The sequence below is a fragment of the Phycodurus eques genome, chromosome 16 (genome assembly GCF_024500275.1).
Source record: "Phycodurus eques isolate BA_2022a chromosome 16, UOR_Pequ_1.1, whole genome shotgun sequence".
Classification (NCBI taxonomy): Eukaryota; Metazoa; Chordata; class Actinopteri; order Syngnathiformes; family Syngnathidae; genus Phycodurus; species Phycodurus eques.
In genome coordinates this window covers 2,389,144-2,402,184 of record NC_084540.1, presented here as the reverse complement: position 1 = coordinate 2,402,184, position 13,041 = coordinate 2,389,144, and the positions used below count along the sequence as shown (strand labels likewise).

The 13,041-nt window shown below is 43.3% G+C and overlaps 1 protein-coding gene across 2 annotated transcripts in view; it reads right to left on the bottom strand.

The window, feature by feature from the left end:
• LOC133415199 (RNA binding protein fox-1 homolog 3-like) overlaps positions 1–13,041 on the bottom strand; it is a 354,983-nt gene that overhangs the window by 293,185 nt on the left and 48,757 nt on the right. The window contains exon 2 of one of the 2 annotated variants that reach the window (XM_061701078.1): positions 1,960–2,022. The exons of the other annotated variant lie outside the window; for it this stretch is intronic. The gene's annotated coding sequence lies outside the window, so the exon portion shown is untranslated. The remainder of the gene's footprint in view (positions 1–1,959; positions 2,023–13,041) is intronic. 2 annotated transcript variants of the gene reach the window in all.

The window sequence follows — 13,041 nt, the reverse complement described above, 5'->3', positions numbered from 1 at the left end:
GTCCCCAATACGAATAAAAAAAAAACCTTATTGTGCATTTCCGCTGCATGAATTTTAGCCCGGAACCTTTGGAGGACCACAGGGTGTTTAGAATGCGGGAACTAGCGTGTAATTGTACAGTAGTTCCAGGGGTAATTAGTCAGGGCTGAGCGCTATTGTCTAAAGTGAAAAAGGCTGGGAAATGGTAGCATAACGGGCCATGGTTTTTGGTTTCAGGAACTACAAGTCGCAAGAATGAAAAGTTCCTGTAACTTTAGGTGACAAAGCAGCTGTGATGCAACATAAAATTCAAATAAAGTTTCTTCATTGAACTATAAACCTAACCCAAATTTCCCTGCCTCTAATCTCCCTAATCCCAGCAAATGATACACACAATGGTTCAAGGAACAACACGTACCATGAACAAAATGTTTCTGTAAGTTTCAGTGAAAGTAAAATTCAAAAAGTCCCTTTATTGGACACTAAACCTAAACTCACGAAATTTATTTACTCAAACCCTCACAAATAGAAGACACAAAGGGCTAGAAGTTTAGTTCCAGGAACTGAAAATTCCAAGCATTAAAATTTCCTGATAATTTCATTGGAAATGCATCTTTTACACAAAATCAAATTCAAATAAAGTCACTGTAATGGATTTTAACCCTAAACTCCCTATATCCCCTAACCCAAACCATAGAAAATGATGACACAAAGGGCCACAGGTCTAATTCCTGGAACGACAAGTACCAAGAACTAAAAGTGCAATTAAGAGGGGGGGGGGGGAATGACGGGATCCTCTCACGAGCTCTCCTGCTAAAGCGCTCCAACACCTCTGGGGCTTAATTGCCGGGAGGGAACATTATCCAGTCTGGCCCTATGGCGGGATTGGCCGAGTACACCTGCCGGATGCGCTCCCTCGCTCGCCTACATTGATCCGTGTAATCCCCGTGGGCCCGCCTCCTGCAGAGAACTTGGTCCTTCATCTTCTCTGGGAACGTCTCCCACTCGTCGAGGGTGTGCACCGCAAATCCTTCAACTCAAAAGTCGGGTCCAATCAGAAAGAGACAGCACCAGTGAGGGTTGAATGAAAAGATTTGATGCCCTACTTTTTGTACGGGCTAGCCCAGAGGCAGCCTTTTGTTTCTCAAGCACTGAGTCATCACAACACAAGAACAAATCCCTCCTCAAGATGCATTCAAGACCCAAAATACATCATCGTTGTCGTCAAAAATCATCATCGTCATGATCGGCATTGTCATTATCACCAATGTCATGATCAGTGTCATCATGATCATCCTTGTCTCGTTCTTGTCATCGTCCCGTACATGGTCATCATCTTTGTCTTCATTGTCATCATCATCATCATTATCATCCTCGTCGTCCTCAGTTCCATCGTCGTTATCGTGATTTTCATCATCCTTATTGTCGTCATTGTCATTGCCATACTCGTCATTATAATAATTTCCATCTTCCGAATCGTCCTTATAATTGTCGTTTCTGTCGTCTCCATTGTCGTTATTGTCATCATTGTAATCATTGTCAGCATTATCGTCATTATCTTCAACATTTTTATTGATGTTGCCATCGTCATCGCCATAATCGTCATTGATGAGCCCATAATCTCCATAATCGTCATCGTCTTCATCATCTCTTACCGTTCCCAGAACTGTCATCGATGTTATCGTCATTGTAATAATTATCGTTATTGTGATCGTCATCGTCGTTGTCTTTTTCATCATCATTTCTATCGTTTCTATCGTCGACATCATCATGTTAACCATCAACATCGTCATCATCATCATCATCACCGTGATATTGCCGTCATTATCTCCATCAACATCATCATCATGATCTTCAGCATTATCGCCATCATCAACATCATAATCATCATCGTCATCTTTAGCTTCGTCACTATCACCTCCTCCATCTTCATCATCATCGTCATTAGCGCTTCTTTAAACACTTGATTGGACTTCCTACCTGTCTGAAGGTCCTTCCTCTCAAATGTGTGGGCCCGTCCAGGAAACAGGAAGTCCGATCCGTCTGTGAAGCACGAGGAGATGATCAGGCGGCACAATAGTTCCTCAAAGTTGACATCATGTGATCGAAGGAGAACTTCAACCAACATATGACAGCTATTGATCTTTTACCTCAGATATCTGAAGCATCTCATAGATAATGGTCAAAATCAATAGTGTTCTGCGCAAAACGTAATCATCACAAGAGAATTGGTACAGCACCTTGTGAATGACGCACTTTTTTTTTTTTAACCTTTGGATGGATTTTTTTTCACCTCATCTCTCTCGAGTATCTTATGTATAATAATATTTACAAATCGATAGGTTTCCTTCTCAGATATCACCATACAAGTAATCCATATTTGTATTCATTTGTTGTTGTTGTGAGGCTTTTTCAAGGTGACATTAGACCATTACAACTGCTCGCCTCGTGCTAAACAACAACACGCGGCGCACTTTAGCTTGTAAAAATGGTCAATAACCATGCGTGTGTGCGTGTCTGCGTGTGTGTGTGTGTGTGTCAGAGACACAGAGGTTGAGTGCAAACATGGTGCGCAGACGTCTCGTAAAACGCATCCTGAGTGTGACTTAAGGACCTTAACATGAGCAGGTACGAGAGGAAAGGGCGGTGAGGTTACACAGACACACACGCACGCACACACGCAGACACACACACACACACACACAGAAAGAGGATCAACAGGAAATGCAGACGGTTTACTGAGTGCTGCTGATAGACTGGAGATGCACAAACAAATACAGAAACACATGCACGCACACACACTGCACACAAATAATTGTACAGACACGCACACTCTAACGTAGACACACAAATGTACACACACAATGCACAATGGTCACGCACACAAATGTATGCATACAAATGTACAAACACACGTACAAACAGTACATGCATAACCACACACGCAAATGTACAGAAGTGCGCGCACTCAAACGCACACTAACGAAGACGCAAATAAATGTGCATTCACATATACACAAACACACGCAAACAGCGACACATGCACACACACACACACACACGCGCGCAATTGTACAGACAAACACACCAAATGCTAACATAAGAATATGCTAACATTTGGTATGCTAACATATATCACGCTAACGACCTGAGGAAAAAATGCGCTGAAACAGATTGATGAGGATTTTACATTGGCCTCTCGTCGGCCACTATTCCAAATGGATCAAATGCTAACATGCTAACATTTGGAATGCTAACATAGAGCAGATTGCTAAGGAGTTTCCCTGTTGCGGTTCCGTGCGAGCACGAATGCTTGGCGACAGCTTGAATAGCGCCATCATTAATGGCAGGATCACTTTTAGTGCGTCTGCAACCGGCGGCCCAGATGCTCCCGAACGTGCCGCCGGCGCCCGCATGTTTTCTGCCAGCTGGCGCCGACCCACCGTGCCAGATACGGCCGCCCACCACCCACCACTTCTACCCACCTCCCCCCTCCGCCATATGGCATCATAACGGCATGTTTGTCCTCATGTGACATAATCCAGGACCATTTATAGTTTGACAACAACCCTCTCTTTGAGTCGTGCTTATTTTATTTCAGACTCCATCGTCTCCACTTTGCTGAAGTGTTCCCCTTTTCTCACGGTCCTTTGTCTCCTTGTGTATAAAATGCAACTCTAAATGTTGAAAAGTGAATATAGGAGAACCGTGTTCTATTAAATGTGGATGCTGCGGTATTACACTCCTCAGTCTCGATTTGGCTGCAGCTCTCCCTTTTCTCGCTGACCTCAGTCTCGTTATACATAAAACCTTACAGACAATAATTCCACAAAACAACAACAACGCTTCTGATGATCAATGCTAATGTTAGCTTAGCCTCTGGACACTGCGGTATTACACTCCACAGTCGCCATTTTGTTGCAGTGTTCCCTTTTTCTCACTGCCCTCAGTCTACTCAAGAATACAATTTACCACAAAACAGCAACAACTGTCCCGGTGATGCTAATGCTAATGCTAATGTTAGCTCAGCCTCTGGACACTGTAGTACAATCCACAATCTCCACTCTGCTGCAGTGCTCCCCTTTTCTTGCTGTCCTTAGTGTCCTCGTGTCTAAAAGATGCCTGACAATAAGTCCACAAAACAACAAGGCTGCTGGTGAGGACTACTAACGTTATGTTGGCTTATTGACATTGCAGTGTCATACCCCAGTCTCCACTTTCATGCTTCCTTCAGTCTCCTGGTGAAGAAAAAATGGTCTGTACATGCTAATAAGCAAATGTTGGAGACCCTCTTTGGCCTCCATTTTTTTGGCTGTCATTCCAAACAACGCATTCACTGCGACATGTTTATATAGCGTCCTCTGTCTTGGTTCCTTGTCACCTGCTCAGGTGTTGCGTAAAAAACACTTTGCTCACTTCCATGGCAACCGGGCTGCTAATGGAACATGGCGTGATTAGCATATTGTTTGCGCCTATCTTGTAGTTGGCCCTTTTATGCAAATGAGCCCATGAAATAGCTAAGATGTGTGTCCTTGTGTGTGTGTTGTGTTTGCATGAAGGCGACACAAATGTAGGATAAAAGTGTTGAATGGAAAAATGTCAATAAAAGTGAGGCTTACGTGTGTGTGTGTTTCTGTGTGCGTGCGCACATGCATATTAGCAACTCATTCTATCCGCTTTATTAGCATATCGAATGGCGACGATAATTAGTGAGAGAGCAAATGTAAAATAGATAAACAATATACAAGATAAATAAATGAAAGCAGACCTTTGGCCATCTCAGTAAGACAAAAGATCATCACCTTAATCATCGTCCACATTATTTTTCATATAATAGGAATAGAGCCCGGTGGAAGGCAATCACGGCATCAATTTCCAGAGACGTGGTGCCGAAGTATTGTGTTTACATATTTGACAAAGAGAACATTTTTCCAAGAGGAACGAGAAAACAAATTCTATTACAGTGGAGCCTTTGTTTTTTGTAATTAATTCCTTTAACAAAACAATTATTTTGGAAGAGAACAACTATAGTTTAACATACAGAAAACAATGCATATTTATTAGGTCGAAGTGTCCCACGCTACTATTGTTATATTTAGCTCTTATTATCTTTCGACAGTGAACACCCTGATGGGCACGCTCTCGTAGAGGAATTGACCAAGAGGAGGCCTTTTTTTTTCAAACACTACCTTAAAGTAATGGTTTCATTAAACGTAGAAAAAAAAGTCCACCATAAATCAGCAATAAATGTGAAACTAAGGTTTATGCTGCAGCTAAGCTGAATTAATGTACGTAGTTTGGTCATCTGCACTCCGTAACACGGCAGTGAGTGACCATATTTAATAAGGCCCGTAAACAGACAGGAAAACAGCAGATGCGTTCATGGTGCAATACGGCATGACGACACGTAAACAAGTACGACAAGAAAATACGCATAGAACACTTTATGTGGGCGCTCAATTCCAGGAAATGAGTGGACAAGGCCCACGGGCAAGCGGATACATTTGATATGGACCATTTTCAAACGATAAAAACTACGTGGATGGGTGAAAAAGTTATGGCAAAAAAAAAAACGTGGAAAACTGAAGCTTATGAAACCTGGGGCATACAAAAACTGAGGTTCCACTGTACTTCTGTGGAAGTTGATACAAGCCAACGCTGAGGGGAAAAAACTCAAAAGCTTGTTGGTATCAGGAGAAATACAGCAAAATCCAAGGGAAAATAACAAAAGACAAAACTTGTTTTGAATAATAAACTATTCAGCAATTGACACAAACAAATGAAAACTTGATTAAATCAGAATTTCTTGGACCTCCCATGATCTCTTCCTGTTGCTGAAGCCTCCCGGCAAGTCTTTCTCGCACAAAGAACGTGGTGTTTTATAGTCGTTGCTGTGGCAATGAGCACCGAACAGCATCACTTTCATTGCCGAGGTGAAAGGTCGCGGTGAGAATAACAGCAATGAGCTATTTTAGCGTTTGTCTACTTGCACGACAAACTTATTACCACACACGCGCTCACACTATTGTCTACCCAGCATTTAGCCATCCCCCTCCAGATCTGAGAGCCTCTGACCAGTGCAATTCCAAAGATGCTCTCATTAGACGCATTATATATACATATATATATATATATATCACTGTGGCTGAGCTCCAGAGATGCAGTCAGGAGATGGGAGAAAGTTCTAGAAAGTCAACCGTTCCTCCACCAGAAATTGTTGGCCTTAATTCTAAGCGGTGTGTGTGGAGAAAACCAGGCACAGCTCATCACCTGTCCAATCCAGTCCCAACAGTGAAGCATGGTGGTAGCAGCATCATGCTGTGGGCGTGGTTTTCAGCTGCAGGGACAGGACGACTGGTTTCAATCGAAGGGAAGATGAATGGCGGCCAAGTACAGGGATATCCTGGACGAAAACCTTCCCCAGAGTGCTCAGGACCTCTGACTGGGCAGAAGGTTAACCTTCAAAAAAGACAATGACCCTAAGCACACAGCTAAAATAACGAAGTAGTGGCTTCAGAACAACTCCGGCCAGAGCCTTGACTTAAACCCAATTGAGCATCTCTGGAGAGACCTGAAAATGGCTGCCCACCAACGTTCACCATTCCTCTTCTGCAAGGAGGAATGGCAGAGGATCCCCAAATCCAGGTGTGAAAAAACGTGTTGCATCATTCCCAAAAGGACTCATGGCTGTTAGCGCAAAAGGGTCCTTCGACAAAATACTGTGCAAAGGGTCTGAATACTTTTGGCTGCGTGATATTTCAGTTTTTCTTTTTTAATAAATCTGCAAAAATGTCAACAATTCCGCTTTATTTCTGTCAGTATAGGGTGCTGTGTGTACATTAATGAGGAAAAAGATGAATTTGAATGATTTTAGCAAATGGCTGCAATATAACAGAGAGTGAAACATTTAAGGGGGTCTGAATACTTTCTGTGCCCACTGTGTATATATATATATATATATATATATATATAAAGAAAGGAATTGAACAGTCAGTGATTCTGGCTCCACCTTCCACAAGCGTGCTGAAGCATACCAAATTAAACCAAAGCATACCACCACTGTGTCTGAAACCGTGACAAAGGGATATGAAAATGATGATGCTGTCATCAGATATTTACAGTGGAAACGCATTCAAAAGTAAGCCGTACCAAACTGAACCAAACCGTACTGCTTGCTAGAAACTGTGCTAAAAGATTTGGTGCAATGGGGTAGCTGACGATTGTCATTAGCTCTGATTGGCTGGCATTTGTCAGTCTTAAATGGTATCATTAGGCTAATTAGTTACTATTCTTTGTTTTTAACAACATCGGAAAGCTGCGAGCGAAAACGCGACAGCGGGAAACGAGACAACGGGATTGGCTGTTAATTGTCCGTCTGCTGCGACGCACACCCACGTAATGACACTCATTAGTTAGCGTATGTTAGCACACGTCGACATCACAGGAGGGGCTCGAACAAAGATCTGTAGAGAACGGAGAGCCAAATATCAGTGAGGAGAAGCGTTATTAACGCTCTCATGTGTTGTCAGTGGAAGTATTTGCTATGTGCGATATGTGTGGCCGCACAAGGCAGCGTTTCTGAGAGGGTGTACATATTTTGAGTTTTTCCAAACCGCCCCTCTCAGTCACGGCCCCGGTTAATTGGAAACCCCATTGCGTGCGCCCGCCCGCTCCCAGCCGCGTGCCCGCTTGCTCCCTGCCGACCAAGGGACTAGCGATTGGCAGAAATGTCCTTAAGCAAATCAAATAATCCTACAATTCTCTACACGCACAGTCTCGTATATGATTGGTAAAACAGTATAATCACAACATCGCTTGTCAATCCAATGACGCATTGTTTATGGACTGTATTCCGGGGGCGGCATGCATGGTAGCGAAGGTTAGCAATTTAGCATCATTGCTGTAAAATTACAAATGGAAGAACACAAATATTGCAGTTTCATGCACCAAAAAACAACTTCGGCAAATCCCCCTGGCATTAACAGAACGAGCAGAACAGTATGCGTTTCTATAAATCGTGACATCTAAATATTATCCATCCATCCATTTTCAACACCGCTTATCCTGGTTAGGGTCGCGGGACGCTGGAGCCTATAAACCTCCAAGTACCACCATAATGGCCAACAATACGGTAACACAGTGGGTACATACACGTACGTGACATACACGCACTAAAACACACGTCCACGTACACACGCACAATGTATCACACATTCTTGCACCCTCAATGCGGCGTGTGTGTGTGTGTATATATTATTGTCTTTGGCCCAGTTAAGCGTGACAGGAACGGAATGAGATGGCGGCAGGCGGCTGGCGACGACCATTCATCATGCGGCTGTGGCGTCACGCGAATGGCGCTAAGTGATTTCCTCTCTAATGACGAGTGGGCGTCGCCTCAAACGTTCAGACACCCGCCGTCAACCCGCGTTAGCTGCAAACGTCGACGCGGGTCACCGACACTTACAAGCACAAATGTCAACAAGGCGGGGGGGGGGTCGTTGCATGCTAAGCTAACTAGCGTCAGCAGTATCATATGGGCATAATAATAATAACTCTGCTATTGGTGCCCTGACTTTGACTAGCAACAACTGTTTGTCTACATTTGCACTGATATTGAGTCGGTGGTTGCCATTTACTGGGAGGATCCAGTTGGTGAGCTAGCATTAGCAGTAGCATTTGGCACTGGTATTCAGCCATTTTCCGCCTGTCAGTTGTCAGTCGGCACAGACTCCATGGGGCATCGCCAGCAGCAACGTACGCTTGATTGACAGTTGTGTCTCGACAGGTATCAACAGCATCTGCAACTGAGGTGATTCCACCCCTGCGACACTCCACAGTCTCCACTTTGCTGCAGAGCTCCCCGTTTCTCACTGCTCCTCATGAATAAAATGTGCCTTCATGTGGAGTAAGTAAATCAACCAAAATAGTCCTTCTTCTGTTAGCCTCTTAGCTCTGGATGCTGCCTTTTGCTCCACAGTCGGCAATTTGCTGCTGTTTTGTTGCTGCCCTCAATCTCCTCATGAATATCATATACCTCCACATGTGGTCCGATCACATCAAATTTATACGGCAAAATTCCACACGCAAAAAAAAAACAAAAACTTGGACTTATAGAGCTAGCTAGAGATCATTTATTTACTGACATATTGGCTATATTCTGTATATTAACATACGTATGATACAGTATATAACACATGATGGTGTATTTTATTTATTGGATTTTATATATATATTTGATATAATTTATATATTGTACATAATATATGATATTATATGTTGAGACTGTATACTGATATATTTCATATATGTTATTTCTTGGACATTCATTCGTTCATCCATTTTCTGCACCGCTTATCCTCACTAGGGTCGCGGGGAAGAGGCGGGGTACACCCTGAACTGGTCGCCAGCCAATCACAGGGCACACATAGACAAACAACTATTCACACTCACATTCAGACCTACGGGCAATTTAGTCTTCAATTAACCTACCATGGATGTTTTGGGCATGTGGGAGGAAACCGGAGTACCAGGAGAAAACCCACGCAGGCGCGGGGAGAACATGCAAAATCCACACAGGCGAGGCTGGATTTGAACATCTGCCTCACAGTTCTGAGGACCCAGGTTCAAATCCAGCCTCGCCTGTGCGGAGTTTGTGTGTTCTCCTGTGTGGGTTTTCTCCGGGTACTCCGGTTTCCTTTTACATATATAACATTTTACATGCCGAACATCTTTTACATATTGGACATGATGGACATGAATTTGTTTATATTTTACTTATTGAACGTAGTTTGTACAGTATATTTTATGTGTTGCGGATGCTTCCGCGAGGAGGTCAAGATGTCGGAACGCCAGGGGCATGGCAAGAAAAACACGCTCGTCTGCGCAATGGCCAACTTACGACGAGGGAACCACGCTCCGATCAGGGGTGGGGAAATCTCAGCGCGGCACCGGCAGACGGGAAGACAAGCGCGCGGCGAGAACCCGGAGGGCTCTCTCGCTGTGCGGTTACCATGGAAACAGATGTGTGAGCTACAGTATCAGTAACTTTAATTCCTTAACTGGTCTGACACACAAGTTGTATCGCATCAAATATGACCTACATTGGAGCCGCTTTTGCGCTCAGGTCATGACACTACAGCAAGAATGTATTTGCTCGTACCTTTCACGCAGAAGTCGCCCAAGTGAGACGTTGTCGTGTTTCTCATGTGCGCTCTAATGACTTCTTTTTAGTTTATTTTCTGTACGAACAAGAGGAAAAATTGTACCGAGCACAGATGCAACAAATATAGTCCACAACGTCATTTGAATTAAACTGCCACACAAAACATAAAGAGTTCTGTTTTCATAGAAAGCGGAGGAAAGGGACAATGCGCGTGTGTGCCAATTTGGAAGACCGGTCTGCGCCAAGCGTACCGGCGCAACGAGGGTGTGTCCTTCGAGGTCCGACCAGTGCACGTGACAATTTTGTGACTCAAAGTCGGCCTAAATTTCAATTTATATGTCGAACCCTCTGAATCATTGTCGAAATCTATTCATTGGATGTATTATTATTATTACGACGATGATGATGATGATTATTATCATCGGCAGTAGTAGTGTCGTCATCATCCCCGCCGTGGTGGTCTGCGTGTAGTTCCATGTAAACATAAGTTGCGCGACTCGCGCAATTCACTTTCTTCTTCCGACAGGTCAAAAACTATGTGTACCACTGTGTGACATCATCTGGTAGCTCATTAACACTGAAGTTGCTTTGTGATGATTTAGACCGGCCAGTCAAGTATACAAGAAACCAACTGCCTCACAACCAACCACGAGCACCACCACGCGTTGAAATACCACACTGCAACTAAAACACGGTAACGGTATCCAGCGTTCGGCCGTACTTGGAAGACGGCATCTTTGCTGTGTCGGGATGGGATGAAGACATCTGTACGACTCCCTCTGAAAAGGTTGGTGGATCCATACGGCTGCTCTTGCTTACCATGATGCAAAACTTACTCGCGTGTGAGGAGCGTGTCATCAGTGACAGCGGATCAGAATACTCGCGGCGCCTGAGGTACCTGCCGGAATTCTGACACCCCCTCACCACCACCCGCCTCCTCCTTCGTGCTCCTTCCGTCTACTGCTTTGGCTCCTTCCCAAGCAACAGATTGGCGCTGTCGCTGGAGTAACGGCTCACAGATGGAGCGGCGCGGCTCGCCGAGGACGCCTGACAGGATCAATCCCGGGGCTCGTTCGCTCGCAGTCAATTAAGCCGTGTTAGTTTTGACAGGAGCCACGGGCCAAATAACAGCCGTCAGCGTCGGCATGCGAAAATATTGTGACCAAACACGGCGAGAAGGAGGAGGAAAAAAATAAAAACATATGCTCCCGTGTAGCGTTTGTGAGGAAGATGAGGGAGGTTGATGCAGAGTGACTGGCCGACCTGAGCGACACTTTAATTAGTTGAACATAACGCGCCCTCGGGCCGTTTTGCGCGAGCCCAAATGAGTTTTAATCACCAACTTCATCGATCGCGAAAGCCGTACTTAGTCCATCTGCAGCCACATCAGGGGTGTGGAAACGTTTGGACTCAGGGGTCATATTTGGTGTTCAACACTGGTGGAAAGTAATTAAGAGCTAAAGTCTTACTAAACAAGTACAGTGGTGCCTTGACTTCCAAGTTTAATTTGTTCTGTGCCCACGCTCGTAACTCAAAACGCTCCTCTTTCAAGCATTGAAATGAATGGAAATGCCACGCAACGCCACTTTCCAGCCATGCAATATATATATGTATATATATATACATATATATATATATATATATATATATATATATATATATATATATATATGTGTGTATATATATATGTATATACATATATATATATATATGTATATATATATATATATATACATATATATATTGCATGGCTGGAAAGCAGACGGGAAGACAAGCGCGACAAACAAACAATATATTTGTAATGCCTTTTTTAATAGGAAAGAGAGTAGACTTTAGTATTGTACTTTAGAAAAAATATACAGATCTAATATTTATAGATTTGAAATTAGTGCTATTATGTAGACATAAGAACAAACATGAAAAAGATGGTCACAACTGCTCAGTAAGCTGAAGGAATATTACTTACTTTTTTGAATCTATACCTGTAAGTATTGTTATACTGTCTGTCTTGATGTGTTCCTGCACCATTTATGTTCAAATATCAGTTGCTTGAAGGGTTAATGTGACATTAATGCTATTGTTTTAGCCCGCTTATCACTGATTAAAGTACTTCCTTTTCACATGATTAAATGTGGTAAACTGATGTAATTTTCCCCATGTTTCCTAAGAAAATAATCAAGTAATATATGTTAGTTTGACACATTTTAACCATGTGCAACCAATGCACAGTACATGTTCGAATGAAGTCAATTCAAAGGACTTTTTTTCAGTGTATGGCATTTTTTCACTGTGTGTTAGCATTAAGCTAGCAGACTTAAAGGCTAACCCTTGTGGTTGTTTTAAATTCACAACGTGCAATTGTCTTTGTTTTATGTTTAGTTTAAGAGTTCACTTGAACTGACACAATACTCTTTTTCAAGAATTGTTCACAAAATGCCAAAGTGCTGCTTGTTGCGAAGTGAGTTGAGTTCACTGCCGCCATACACATCAGTCGTATCTCGAATTTTTGCTTGCAAATCAAAACAAAAAGAGCGTTGCCAACAGCCCTGCCATGCGAGGAGTTAGCCTCACTCTCGGCGGCTTCGTAGTTGTTTATCTATACGGAAGCCACAGCTGTGGTTCCTTTCACAAAAAGCTCATTTTCTGCACTTTGAGGTCAGAAACCGGTGTTTTTGGTAGAACCCACTCATGTCCTGCTGTTGATCACTAGAGAATGGAAAACGCTAGAAACAAACGTTTGGTTCTGGTGAAATAAGAGCGCCTCCATTTTCCTTTGGTAGTCCGATGCTCGTATTGTCACAGAACACAACATTCAAAATGCTTTAAAACGGATGGCAATATGGGGAATTCTACTTTCAAAACAGCAGATGGTGAATGAGTTCAACATACATAATAGACAA